This window comes from Anser anser (assembly GCF_964211835.1).
Source record: "Anser anser genome assembly, chromosome: 1".
Lineage (NCBI taxonomy): Eukaryota > Metazoa > Chordata > Aves > Anseriformes > Anatidae > Anser > Anser anser.
Window position 1 is genome coordinate 175,121,561 of NC_139720.1, and position 13,182 is coordinate 175,134,742.

The window sequence follows — 13,182 nt, forward strand, 5'->3', positions numbered from 1 at the left end:
ACAAGAGCATTCTGAAGAAGACAGAGTTCTATTTATCATGCTATTGTGTTTTAACTCAGTTTGCTGCTGTTGAGCATGACATCCCATGGTACAGAGTATTCCTTTGGTCAGTTTGGGTCAGCTGTTCTAGTTGTGTCTGCTCCCAGCTTCTTGTGCACCCCCACCCTCCTCACTGGCCCATCAGCATGAGAAGCAGAAGAGTCCTTGACTCACTGTAAGCGCTGCTCTGCAGCAACTAAAACATTGGTGTGTTATCAACATTATTTTCCTCCTAAATCCAAAGCACCAGCTACAATGAAGACAACTGACTACCTCAGCCAAATGCAGAACATATGCTTTAGTAGTTCATATTATTTTCTGTGAGATTGTACTGACTTGGCAACATTGTCAGCTGTTAAAACAGACATATGGGGTCATGTTTCCTGGGTTTTATTTCTGTTTAGTCCAATGATTCACCATGTCACAGTGGAACTAAGAAAGATCCACAAGTAGATTAGACATGGTGACATTTTGAAGAAGAATCTCCGGGTATATTGGTCTTAAACACTTAAAAATATTGAAACATTTTCAATTACAAGAAACTTTGACCTCAGTGGTCCAATCCTACTAGCAGACAGACAGATAAAACTCACTCTTACTAGGAGTGAAGCATTAGGCACTTGAACTTTAAGTACTTGAGTAGTCACAATGATTACCTTGACAAAGATGTCAAAACAAATTATTGTGAAAGTCATGTTACTAGTTTCTTAAGGCTACATTTTTTTTTTTTTAACCTCTTTGTCTGAAGTTTTGATGTTTATACCTTTACTAACTTTTCTCTTGATGCTTTACTTTCCAATGGTAGATTTGTTTTCAGAAAACATAAAATTTTAAATCTGTGTGCAGCTCAGTTTCCATGTACTTGTGAGCCACTAGCAACTATGTATTTACCTCTAATCACTGCTGATGTTTCTAATATCCAAATGACAAAAAATAAAGAAATCTAAAGAAAAACTAAAAATTCCATGTGTAACATAAATGATTTGTTAAGTTCCTTAAATTCTAACTGTTTAATTGTTAGTGACTATGAAATTATTTTTGGCAAAACAATGTTTGTAGCTGTACTTCAGTACTCATGATATACAGTAAATATTGGAGTACTTGAGAAACATTAAGGCAAAGGCCAAATGCATTGAACTAATCAAGAACTTATTTTATTCTTCTGTGATATATGACACATATTCTACTGATTTTATGATAATTTACATTTTATAACAGTGGAATGTTTCCTATCCTGGATCTCAATTACATGAAGCAGGTTAATTAAAAACATAATGGAATTTTCATCCTTCAGGATATTAAAAACTCACCTCTCAGGCTATGAACCTGAGATCTTCAGACTTTAAAGCTGGACCAGACTTCGAGTTGGGTTCTTCTTTAAGCGAGGTGCTGACTGGATGACGTCTAGAGGTCCCTTCCAACCAAAATTATTCCATGAATCTGGCATATTTATTTATTTATTTATTTATGAATCTCAGAACAGGAGATCACCCTTTATATGATCAAATATGACATATATTAGCAGTGCAAGTCATTATTTTTCATCATTTTTCTTAAACTGTCAGAATTTTTTTAATAGAAACTCCATAGGAAAATAGGAAAATATGGCTATGCAAGACCACAGGCTTGTCTTGAAAAACAGCAAAACAAGAAAAACAAATATATGTTTCTGAAATGCGAAGCAAGAAATTGCAGCTGCAAAAAAATGCAGTAGACTTTTTTTTTTTCTTTAATTAAGTGGATTATTCACTTTATTGGAGCAATACAGCAGGAGTACATAAAGAGTTTATTTCTACTAAAAATCAGTAGTAAGAATATATCAGTTGTCTATAAGTAATGCAGTTGAATACTTTGATAACATAGGTAGATTAAAAAAAAAGTTATAATTTCCTAGATGCTTTAAGAAAAAAAAATATATATATATATAAGGTGATAGAAGAAAAAAAAAAAAAAAGGGAAAAAAAAGGAATGAAGCATTTATTGTAAATATAAAACTTACAAAGTTCATGAAATGCCACGATCACAGTCAGCAGACTTATTAAAACATGATATGCATTTCTAATAATATAAAAATACTAAAGTTTTGAAGACAATGAAAAACAATATAAATTTGGTCCAAATATATTATTTCTTAGATATTATAGTTTCCAAACTCTTCAGTCCCCATTCTTATATTTGACAATTGTGTCACCTTGTATTTCTAAGAGAAAGGCTCTAATCTAGCAAAAGATTCCAATGAATCAAAACAATTATTCTAATTTGAACAAAATGGAAAAAAAAAAAAGTAGCCTTACATAAATCAAAGTTGACTCGTATATCTACTCTGAAATATGAGCATGGAAAAAACAAATATTACATCTGACATAATTCAGGAAAAAAAGATTTTTTTTTTTTTTTCCACCAGTGGAAAATCAGAAATTAAATTAGCATTATTTAAAAAAAAAAAAAAAAAAGGTGGTGGGAAGGATATTTTTTCCTTTCCTTCTCCTGTCTTATTTCAAATCTTTGAAAGATAAATGAGCTTCTAACTGTCTATAATAGTGATATTGTAACATAAAAATGACTGCTGAATTGTTTCTTATATCAAAAGTATATTTGATGTATTTTTTGCAAACCTTTTTTTTTCCAAAAATGAAGAATAAAATGAAAAACAATTTCCAAATTATTTTAAGAGATCTTCCATATTTTCTGTTCTTGCAATTTCAACTATGAATATCAGATGAGAAACAGTATGTATTTCAGTGATACTGTGCATGGAATTGCACTCTCTTCAATAAAGGAAATACCGTATTTCTTCCCCCTTCCTGCTCTTCCTTCTCCCACTCTTTCTTCATTATGTGAGGTCTCTTTAATACACACTTTCTGTTTCTAACGTTGTTACTAATAAACACACTGAAGTGCCACTCCTAGTCATGGATCTGACATTTTAGGTTAACCACTGCTTTCCTGAATTATCATTTCAAATATCTTCACTATGGATCTGTGTTTGTGGTTTTTATTTAGTTAGTAGTTAGGTAGTAAGTTAGTTTGTTTGATTGTTTGGTTTGGTTTGGTTGTTTGTTTGGTTATTTTATTTTATTTTATTTTATTTTGAAATGTGGAGCTCACATAGGCTGATTTTTCCTGTTGTTTGTATCTTATAAAGCGCATAAACCTGTCAGAAGCTGATCAGAATCATAGAATCATAGGATCATAGAATCATAGAATGGTTTGGATTAGAACAAGCCTTAAAGATCATCTAATTCCAATCCCCCTGCCATGGGCAGGGACACCTTGCACTAGAACAGGTTGCTGAAAGCTCCTCTGGGCAACCTGTTCCAGTGCCTCACTACCCTCTAAGTAAAGAATTTCTTCTTTATATATAATCTATATCTACCCTTTTTAACTTTAAAACCATTACTCCTTGTTCTATCTCTACACTCCTTGATACAAATTCTCTTTCCTGTAGGCCTCCTTTAGGTACTGGAAGGATGCAATGAGGTCTCCGCAGAATCTTTTCTTCTCCAGGTTGAACAACATCAACTTCCTCAGTCTGTCTCCATAGGAGAGGATACATGATAGTTGGATACATGGTTTTAGTTTGTTAAGCCCTAACAAAGATTATGTAGTTTGATAGTAACTTTTGACATTGTAAGTCTACTTTTATCAAAGTCCATCTTGATTTATAATTAGTTTCTGACAATGTAGAATGCTTTGATACATTCCTAAAGCACAGTTAAGTTTTGTCTGTACTTCATGGTTCATAAATGGAATAAACAAATAAGCATAATTAAGATTTGTTATAATATGCATGATCAGTGTCACTGTCAACAACTAACAGATGCGTTCTTTCATACCATTTAAATAATTTATAAAAACATCTGCCTGAGAGAGAAAATATGTAACTGAACCAAAGTCTATTTTTCCTTGTGTGTTTGTTTCTGTGAGAACAAGTATACTGAGGTCAAACAAAAAGAAATCCCTTGCAGACAATGGGACATTACTATGGAGAATTTACCCTGAAGTGAGTGATGCAGCAAATAACTGGTGAACAGATAAAAATAAATAAAAAAAAGGAATTAAAAAAATATATTTAAAAAAATAAAATCAACTCTCTCTTCTCAGGGAAATAATTAATTTAGTAATGAAATTAGTCTCTCATATTTCATGGGAAATAATTCCTTGAATATGTTGCATGTTAATTATTTTGAAAATATGTTATTATTTGAAGCAGCAAGAATTAGGCTTTTAGGAAGTGACTGTGTCCACATTCCACCAGCTCTTTGATGTCGGTGAGCATCAGGTCAAGTAACACTTCTCCTTTGGTTGGTTTGTTTAATACCTGGACCAAGAAGTTATCTTCAACGCACTCTGGGAATTTTCTGGATTGCTTACGGCCTGCTGTGTAGTTATCCCAGCAGACATCTGGGTGGCTGAAATCCCCCATCAAGATGAGAGCATGCGAGCACAACGCCTCTTGAAGTCAAAGCAAGAATGCCTCATCCACAGGCTCCCCTTGATCAGGCAGCCTGTAGTAGACCCCAACTACAAGTTGTCCTTTATTGGTGCAGTCTTTAACTCTCACCTACAAGCTCTCAACCTGACCATGGTTGTTTCTCAGTGGAAACTCTTCACAATCAATCCCTTCCCTAATGTAGAGGGCAACACTCTTGCCCCACTTGGCAACACTTGCCCCACCTGGTCAACTGTGCCCCATCCAGCACCAGCATGCCTGGTCCTTCAAAGGCATGTCCAAGTTCATAGAACCCAAGACTTTGAGCACAGCCCCAGCCTCACAGCCAATCATTCACTCAGCGCATTTGTCTCCTTCTTCCTGGGTCCCAGTCACCAACTTGGAGGACAGAGGAGAACACTACTTGGGCTCCCAATCCCTTCAACATCTTTCCAAGGGACATAAAATCCTTTTTGATATTTTGGATTTTCCTTGGTACAGCTTTTTTTGGTCCTACTTGAAAAAGTAGGAAGGGGTGGTAGTCTTTGGGACCTACCAGACTCGGTAGCCTCTTCATAATATCATGAATACAAGTCCCAGGCAGGCAGAAAACCTCTCTGGAGAGATTGTCTGAATGGCAAATGGGAGCCTCGGTGCCTCTCAGAGGGGAGTCTCCAATGACTAACACCCTTCACGCATTCTTTGTGGCACTGGTTTTGATGCAGTTGGGAGACTGAGCCAACCTTGTGTGGCTGATCTTTCTGATTTCAGTTTGGTCTTTCTGAGGATTTTACTAGTTCTCCCGGAGTCTCCTCCTTAGAACCTTGTATCTATTGTGCACAGGCACTTCAGGGGCAGAGGGGAGACTCATTCTCCGGCTCCGATCAGAGACAAGGGTCCACTCTCCCTCATCCTCTGAGTCTTTCAAATGTGCTTGTTTGGGGCTGCATGCTTGTTTCCCTACCCCTTGCCTGGACTTAAGGCAGGGCTGCCGTGTCAGCATATAATACCATTTGTCAATCTCCTGCTCAGATTCCCGAATGCTACGCTGCCTGGTGAACTCCTCTCGCAACTGAGCCACCTGTTTGAAGAGCTCATCCAGCTGGGCACACTTGCACCCATGACACCATCCTCTGCATTCAGGCCCCAGTGGGACTTCCAGAGACTGGACCTCCCCGGAACTGAGGGTCTGGGCCACTCTCTTGATCCTTGGGAGGTCTGTTTGGTTGGAGGCATCTGCCCAGGAAGGTTGCGGCACAACTGTCTGGGTTTCAGCTGCAGACCAGCAGGTTCAGCAGGTGGACACCATTTCTTCAGTAGAAGGTCCTTCCCAGAGGACAAATATGACCAGCGCTGCTCAGTCTTCCTACTCACCCCGCCTGCGTGCACTGCCACGCAAACTTTCGTGGCACACCCTGCCTGACATGCCACACCCTGTTTGCCAGCCCTGTTTACTGTGCTCCTGGTCGCTTGTGCTCCCTAGGGGCTGTCTTTGTATGGCGGGGGGGCTGTTGGCTCCACCTGCGCCTCATCAACCATCCTCGTGAGGGCTGCTGGGTTCTGGTCGCTCCCTTGGATGCCTCAAGTGGCCTCAATGCAGGAAAATGCGTGCCTGCTGCAAACCCCTGCTCCGCTGCAGAATATGCCTGCCTAGGTTCTCCAGTCCTCTAATCATCTTAGTAGCCCTCCTCTGGACTCTCTCCAGTAGTTCTATGTCCCTCTTATACTGGGGAGCCCAGAACTGGACACAATACTCCAAGCGTGGCCTCACCAAGGCTCAGTAGAGGGGGGAGGATCACCTCCCTTGACCTGCTGGTAACACTCTTCCGAATGTACATCAGGACACCGTTGGCCTTCTTGGCCAATATACAGAGGTTCATTCCATATCTTCACAATTTAATTTAAAATTGTAGACATTTACAGCACATGTTAGAATAGAACAAAAGTTTGATTTAAATAATTATAGTTCAGAGATAATGACACTTATTTAGAAATAACTGAATTCAGATGTTCAAATATTTCAAATATTTTGGATGGCTAATTCTGATACTCTTCTGTTTCCCAGAATGTGGGATAAACCAAACTGTGTTCTCTTTCCTATTGCTTTTAAGAGCAAGAATGTATTTTGTTTTGTTTTGTTTTAGTTTATCACAAAAACAAAGAAACAAAAAAACAAAAACAAACAAAAAAAACCACCTTACTCTGAGATGCTTCCACTTCAACAGAGTTGCTTTGCTCATTTTTTAAGTACTATGAGCCCTTCTCTCCTTGCAGAACTAAAACCTTGCAGAACCAGCATAAGGATCTGTATGGAACACATCCAGAAACTACAACATAATAAAATGCACTTGTTAGCTGTCTTCTATCAGCTGCCCCTGAATGTGAGGCAGTGTGCTATGCAGTGAAATGGCTGTACAGTATTGTATTTCCCACTTTTTCTTTTTTCTTTTTTCTTTTTTTTCTTTTTTCTTTTTTCTTTTTTCTTTTTTCTTTTTTCTTTTTTTTTCTTTTTTCTTTTTTCTTTTTTCTTTTTTCTTTTTTCTTTTTTCTTTTTTCTTTTTTCTTTTCTTTTTCCTTTTTTCTTTTTCCTTTTTTCTTTTTTCTTTTTTCTTTTTTCTTTTTTCTTTTTTCTTTTTTCTTTTTTCTTTTTTCTTTTTTTCTTTTTTCTTTTTTCTTTTTTCTTTTTTCTTTCTTTTTTCTTTTTTCTTTTTTCTTTCTTTTTTCTTTTTTCTTTTTTATTTTTTCTCTTTTTTCTTTTTTCTTCTTCTTTTTTTCTTTTTTTTTTCTTTTTTCTTCTTCTTTTTTTTTTTTCTTTTTTTTTCTTGTCATTGGGAAGTTAATTCCAGAACCCTTATTTGGAAAGTTTTTAAATTAGTTAATGTGTGTATCAGGTTATAAAAATTTTCCTGCTGTACATTACAAAACTAATAATAATCAGAACTTGTATTAGATACAACCCTTTATTTTCTGTATATGTAAAGTGTTAATTAATGTCTGAGTTTTCAGGAGTTACTGCTTAGGCATATGAAGAAAGGTTCATAAAACATTTTAAGACCAACAAATCTTTTTGTCACCATCATATGCAAATTATTAGTGTACAGTCACATGAGGAAACTGTAAATTCCTGTTTCTACTCTTTTTTTTTTTTTTTTCTTTTAAGGAAACGGTTATAGAGATAAAGGTGCAGTGAATGATGGATAGACAGGCTGAGCAAGAAAGCAAATGGGACTAGACAGAAAAAGTACATAGGAGAACTAAAAATGCCAAAGAAAAAGGAACGCTGAGGGAAAAAATATGACTATTTTTTTTCTTTTCTTTCCTTTTCTTTTTTTTTTTTGAGATAACAGCAATTTTACCATATGTTCATATAAAAACATTTATTTGCCTGTTTGTATATTAGCAACACTAATATACACCTTATGATGCATAAAATTCTTATTGATGGAGACTAAAACATCCCAGGCATAGATGGCATAATTTTATGACTATTAAATTATTAATGGAAGGATGGGAATGAAAACAAACACTCATAATTTTCAAGATGATAATTTTCTCAATACTTTCTCAACAGGAAGACACTTGTACTATGAAGATTTATTGTGTTCTTTGGTGTACAGGCCAGCTCCACTTCATAGCAAAATATATTATTTCTCTATCATTCTGTCAGATTGGGGTTCTCTTCAGCATGATAGAAGTGGGTAATACAACACCTCTGAAAAATAAATTTAATTTGAGTAATTTTTTTTCACATTTTAAGATTACCTTAGCTGAAATGGTGTGAGGTTTACAGTAAAATACAGTGTTCCACCACTTAATACCCATGAGCAAATATCAATGTAGACCCAAAGTACTTACAAGAAGATGAAAGTTAATAAAAGAAGAAAGTGAAATATATCTATGTGAGTGCATGAATATGTAGGAAAAACATTTAAACCAATTTGATTATTTCTGCTACCTTACAGCACCAGTTCCCTTTTTCCTGCCAGGATTTCTGTGGCATGTTATTTAGTGCTTCAGTAGTTTACAGTCCCACATGCTCTTCTAGGAGTCTATGATGTACATTTCAGAATTGTGAGTAGGAAGCAGATCTGCCAATCTCATTAATTTACTTTCTAATGGCATTTTTATTAACAATAGCCAGGTGCTATTATAGCTAGTAATGTCCTTATAAAAATGGGGGACTACATTTTTCTTCCTGCTGCACTGATCTGTGTTTCCAAAAAGACATTGTACCAGCATACCTATATTATTAAAAGTAGAAAAGCATCCAGGCTGGTTCCATGTAGAGAAAACATTAGCCTTGTCTACGAAATTCTTTTCAGCTTTAGAGATATTTCCTTTCTTTAAAGTGGAAGATGGTTAGAATAAGTTCAAGCTCTTTTGCTTTAAAGAAAAGGTAGTATATAGTACCATGGCCCACCATGGAAGTATCAATTCTCAGCAGTTATATCTAGATTACTTTGGATGTCTGCTGTCATCTAACATATGTAAAATTTGATTCTCTTTGGTCTAATGGATAAATAACATAGCTTTTATTACCTTTGGCAGAAAAAAGGATTCAGTGTATACACAAACAAAATTCAAACTTTATTACAATGTGCTGGCTTTTGTTATATAATAACACAGGCAGTATCAAGCAGGGAAAATGATTCATAATTCTTTCTCACTCAATTGGGTGGAGCTGTTGACTCTGACGAGGGTGGTGAGGCCTTGCAAAGAGATCTCGACAAATTAGAGATCTGGGCAATCACCAACAATATGAAGTTTAACAAGAGCAAGTGACAGATTCTGAACCTGGGAAGGGGCTATACATATAGACTGGGGAATGAGATGCTGGAGAGCAGCCCAGCAGAGAGGGATCTTGGTGTTTTGGTTGACAGCAAGCTAAACATGAGCCTGCAGTGTGTCTTGGCATCCAGGAGGGCCAGCTATATCCTGGACCATGTCAAGCATGGCATTGCTAGCTGGTCAAGGGAAGCAATTGCTCCATTCTGCTCTGCACTGGTGTGGTCTCACCTGTATTAGTGTGTGCAGTTTTGGGTGACATAGTATAAGAAAGATATAAAACTGTTAGAGAGTGTCCAAAGGAGGAATATGAAGATGGTGAAAGGTCTGGAGAGGAAGACGTATGAGGACCATCTGAAGTCACTTGGATTGTTCAGCTTGGAAAAGAGAAGAATGAGGGGAGACCTCCTTGCAGTCTACAACTTCCTCACAAGGGAAAACAGAGGGGCAGGTGCTGATCTCATCTCTCTGGTGACCAGAGACAGGACTTGAGGGAACAGCCTGAAGTTGTGACAGGGTCGATTCAGGCTGGATTTCAGGAAAAACTTCTTCAACGAGAGGGTGGACAGGCACTGGAATAGGCTCCCCAGGGAAGTGGTCATGGCACCAAGCCACGTTCAAGAAGCGTTTGGACAATGTTCTCAGGCACATGGTCTGATCTCCCTCACTTCTGCCTGCTTTATATGTTATCAGGATAAGGCATCAGTGTTACAGTAATCTTATAAATATGTGTATATATATATATATTTACACAAGGTTAGAATAATATACATGTGTAATCACAGGTGATTTTCCCTGAAGATTCCTTGATAATAACACTGCAAGTACATATCTGTAATGTAGTTTTGGCTGTCTTTTCCCTACACTGGCTAGGGTTTATCCTTTCTTTTTATATTTACTTCAATATTTATTTTAAATATCATGACTTCTTTCCCATCTTTTCTAAAAATAACTTGGGAGATGAGAGTCGTACTAGAAGGAACTGATCAGGTCATAATTATTTTCTTTGCTTTTTCAGTGACATATATTGTAATGCTTTGTAACCTGGGAAAGCCTGAGTGTAGCCTAATGAGGCTCATTATTAATGGAACTGTCTGGTTCTGATACCAATGAAAATTTTTACCATCTTTGGATTGTTATTCTTGTATGTTCAGCATATAATCATTTAGAAGAGAAGATAAAAGACAGGTAAAGTATAAACAGAAGAAAAAAAAAGTGATATCAGAGCGTTATTAAGGTAACATTAAGATAATATTGTGCTGTATCAGAAGATAGGAATGGCAGTTATAGATCATATTTCTTGTTTTTCATAAATACTGATAATTTTCCTGCTTCTTAAAAAGAAATAGTAAGTGCTGTTGTTATGTCAAATGATATATGGTGTAGGCCTGTGTTTTTCTAGGATCATATTGTAGATTTGTTTCATGACAACATTTTATGGTTGAAGACTTGTTTTTAAAATATTTGATTTTATACTTATTTTAGAACATAGATATTCTGGCTTTCAAAATATGTATTGTCTAGTCTTCTTCAAAACATTATTTAATTATTTTTTCCCACATATTTTTCTTCCCATACATAATGTCCATCTGAATAGTGTTCATGTCATAGAATCATAGCATGATAGAATATCCCAAGTTGGAAGGGACCCACAAAGATTATCAGTCCAACTCCTGGTTCCACACAGGAGCCAAGGACAGTCAAGCACTAATGTGGGACAGGTAACTAATTTCTGATCACCCCATTAAAATTCTGAAGAAGAAACTGGATTTTCTGAAAACAGTTTAATTTTGAGCTATATTTCAAGCTAAGGACTTAGTGAGAATGTAGAAGTTTAAAGGCATAAGAGACAACGCAGAGAATGCAGTGAAATAATTGTGTAGAATTGAACAGTTTTAATAACAATAATAAAAAAAATCAAATTGTTTATTATGTTTCATTTAACAAAATAAATATCATGTTCTGATACTTTGCAGCCATTGTACCACATAGCCTTTGCTGATTATAGAAAGTTCTAATCATTAAAAAACATGCTGAAAGGCATATTTTGTATGCTTGCAGTCTCCCAGGCATCTTCTTAGACTCTGAAATGTGTTTATATTCTTTGGAAGACTGATCCCATATTTTTTGATCAATCACTTTAGTAATAGCAGTCATAATAATGTAGCCTACCCTGAAGAAGTTCATGCTCCAAATTGTTCTTGACAAGTGGATTTACATTCTCTCAGATTTAAGAGTTGACAGTGTGGACTACTCATATGAACTACCTATGCTGGAATAAAAATGGAACACATAACTGTGAATGTTACGGAAGCCAAAATACAAATTTGACCATATTACCATGAAGAGAAACATAGCATTCAAAGTACTAATATTTCCTTCAGAAGAGGAACTCAATAAAATTCACACATTCCTTTATCATGCTTAACTGGCATCATTTCTTGCCACTCTTCATATTACATTAATTATCTATTATATATGTTTATTGAAAGAGAGGTTAAATATACTACTTCATTCACAATTAATTAACCTATCTTCACTGAGAACGTCATTTATCAAGACCAACCTATTTCAATGAGATGTGTACATCTTCTGTAGTATAGATGGAGCCAAAAACATTTCTGTTTTCACAGTCAGAATGGTTTTGGTTTTTGCTCTTACTGACCTAACAGAAATAAAAGCATCCTTCTCTTCTAACACCAGAAAAATGTGGATGTATTTTATTCTATATGATGTATAAGAGAAGTACCACTTTATACTTTTATATATAACAGAGCAGATCCAGAGGGAAGCCATGAAGATAGGCAGAGGGCTGGAGCACCTCGCCAAGAGAGAGCCTGAGAAAGTTTGAGTTACTTAGCCCAGCGAAGAGGCTTTAGGCAGACCTTACATCAGCTTTCCAGCTCTTAAAAGGGTCCTAAAGGAAAGATGGGGAGGAAGTCTTTCTCAGGAAGCGTTGTGATAGGCCAAGGGTAATAGTTTTAAACTATAAGAGGGTAGGTCTAGATTATATATTAGGATAAATTCTTCACTATGAGGGTGGTGAGGCACTGGAACAGGTTGCCCAGAAAAGTTGTGGATGCCCCATCCCTGGAAGTGTTGAAGGCTGGGTTGGATGGGATTTTGAGCAACCTGGTCTAGTGGGAGGTGTTCCTGCCTATGGCAGGGGGGTTGGAACTAGATGATCTTTAAGGTCTTTTCCAACACAAATCATTATATGATTCTATGGTTCTGTGATTCTATGATTCTAAATATGACGATTCTGAAGAATAGCCATAAAAAAGGATGTGGAAGATATACAGATAAAGGGTCTTCCCCAGTAAGTTTACCGTTTGTTAGTGATGTTTATATCTGGAAGAGGAATGAGACATATACTCCTTCCATTTCGCAAACTTGTGCCCATAGTTTAGGGATGCAGGTCAACAGACCTTTTCATATGTATATATGTGTGTGTCGGGGTGTACTACACCTTCCAAACAATGTCTAATAACACACTCTAGTCCCATCATTTTCTGCTAGAAAATGTTCATTGAATCTGCTCACTGCACCTGTTTTTCTTTTTTTTAAAATTTTCCTTTTTTTTTTTTTTTCCTTACGATTGTGTCAGATTAAGGAAAATAAATTTTTGTCCTAAAATCATTAAAGTGGTAAAATATCACTTCAGAATTTCCTCTAATGGATGATCACTTTTTAATAAAGTAAGAATATAAATTTAAAAAATCCAAAATAGGAATTATTATTATGTTTCTAACTCACCCAGATTTATTTATTTATTTTCAGTCTGAATAAAGTCAGATTGTAAATGGGTTAAAGAGGGCTGTCATGATTACACATCCACATATGTCTTCAGTATATTTCTTCCTCGATATTAACAAAATAATTTATAACATGTTCCTAAAATTAGGGTATTCAGTACTGTTCTCTAG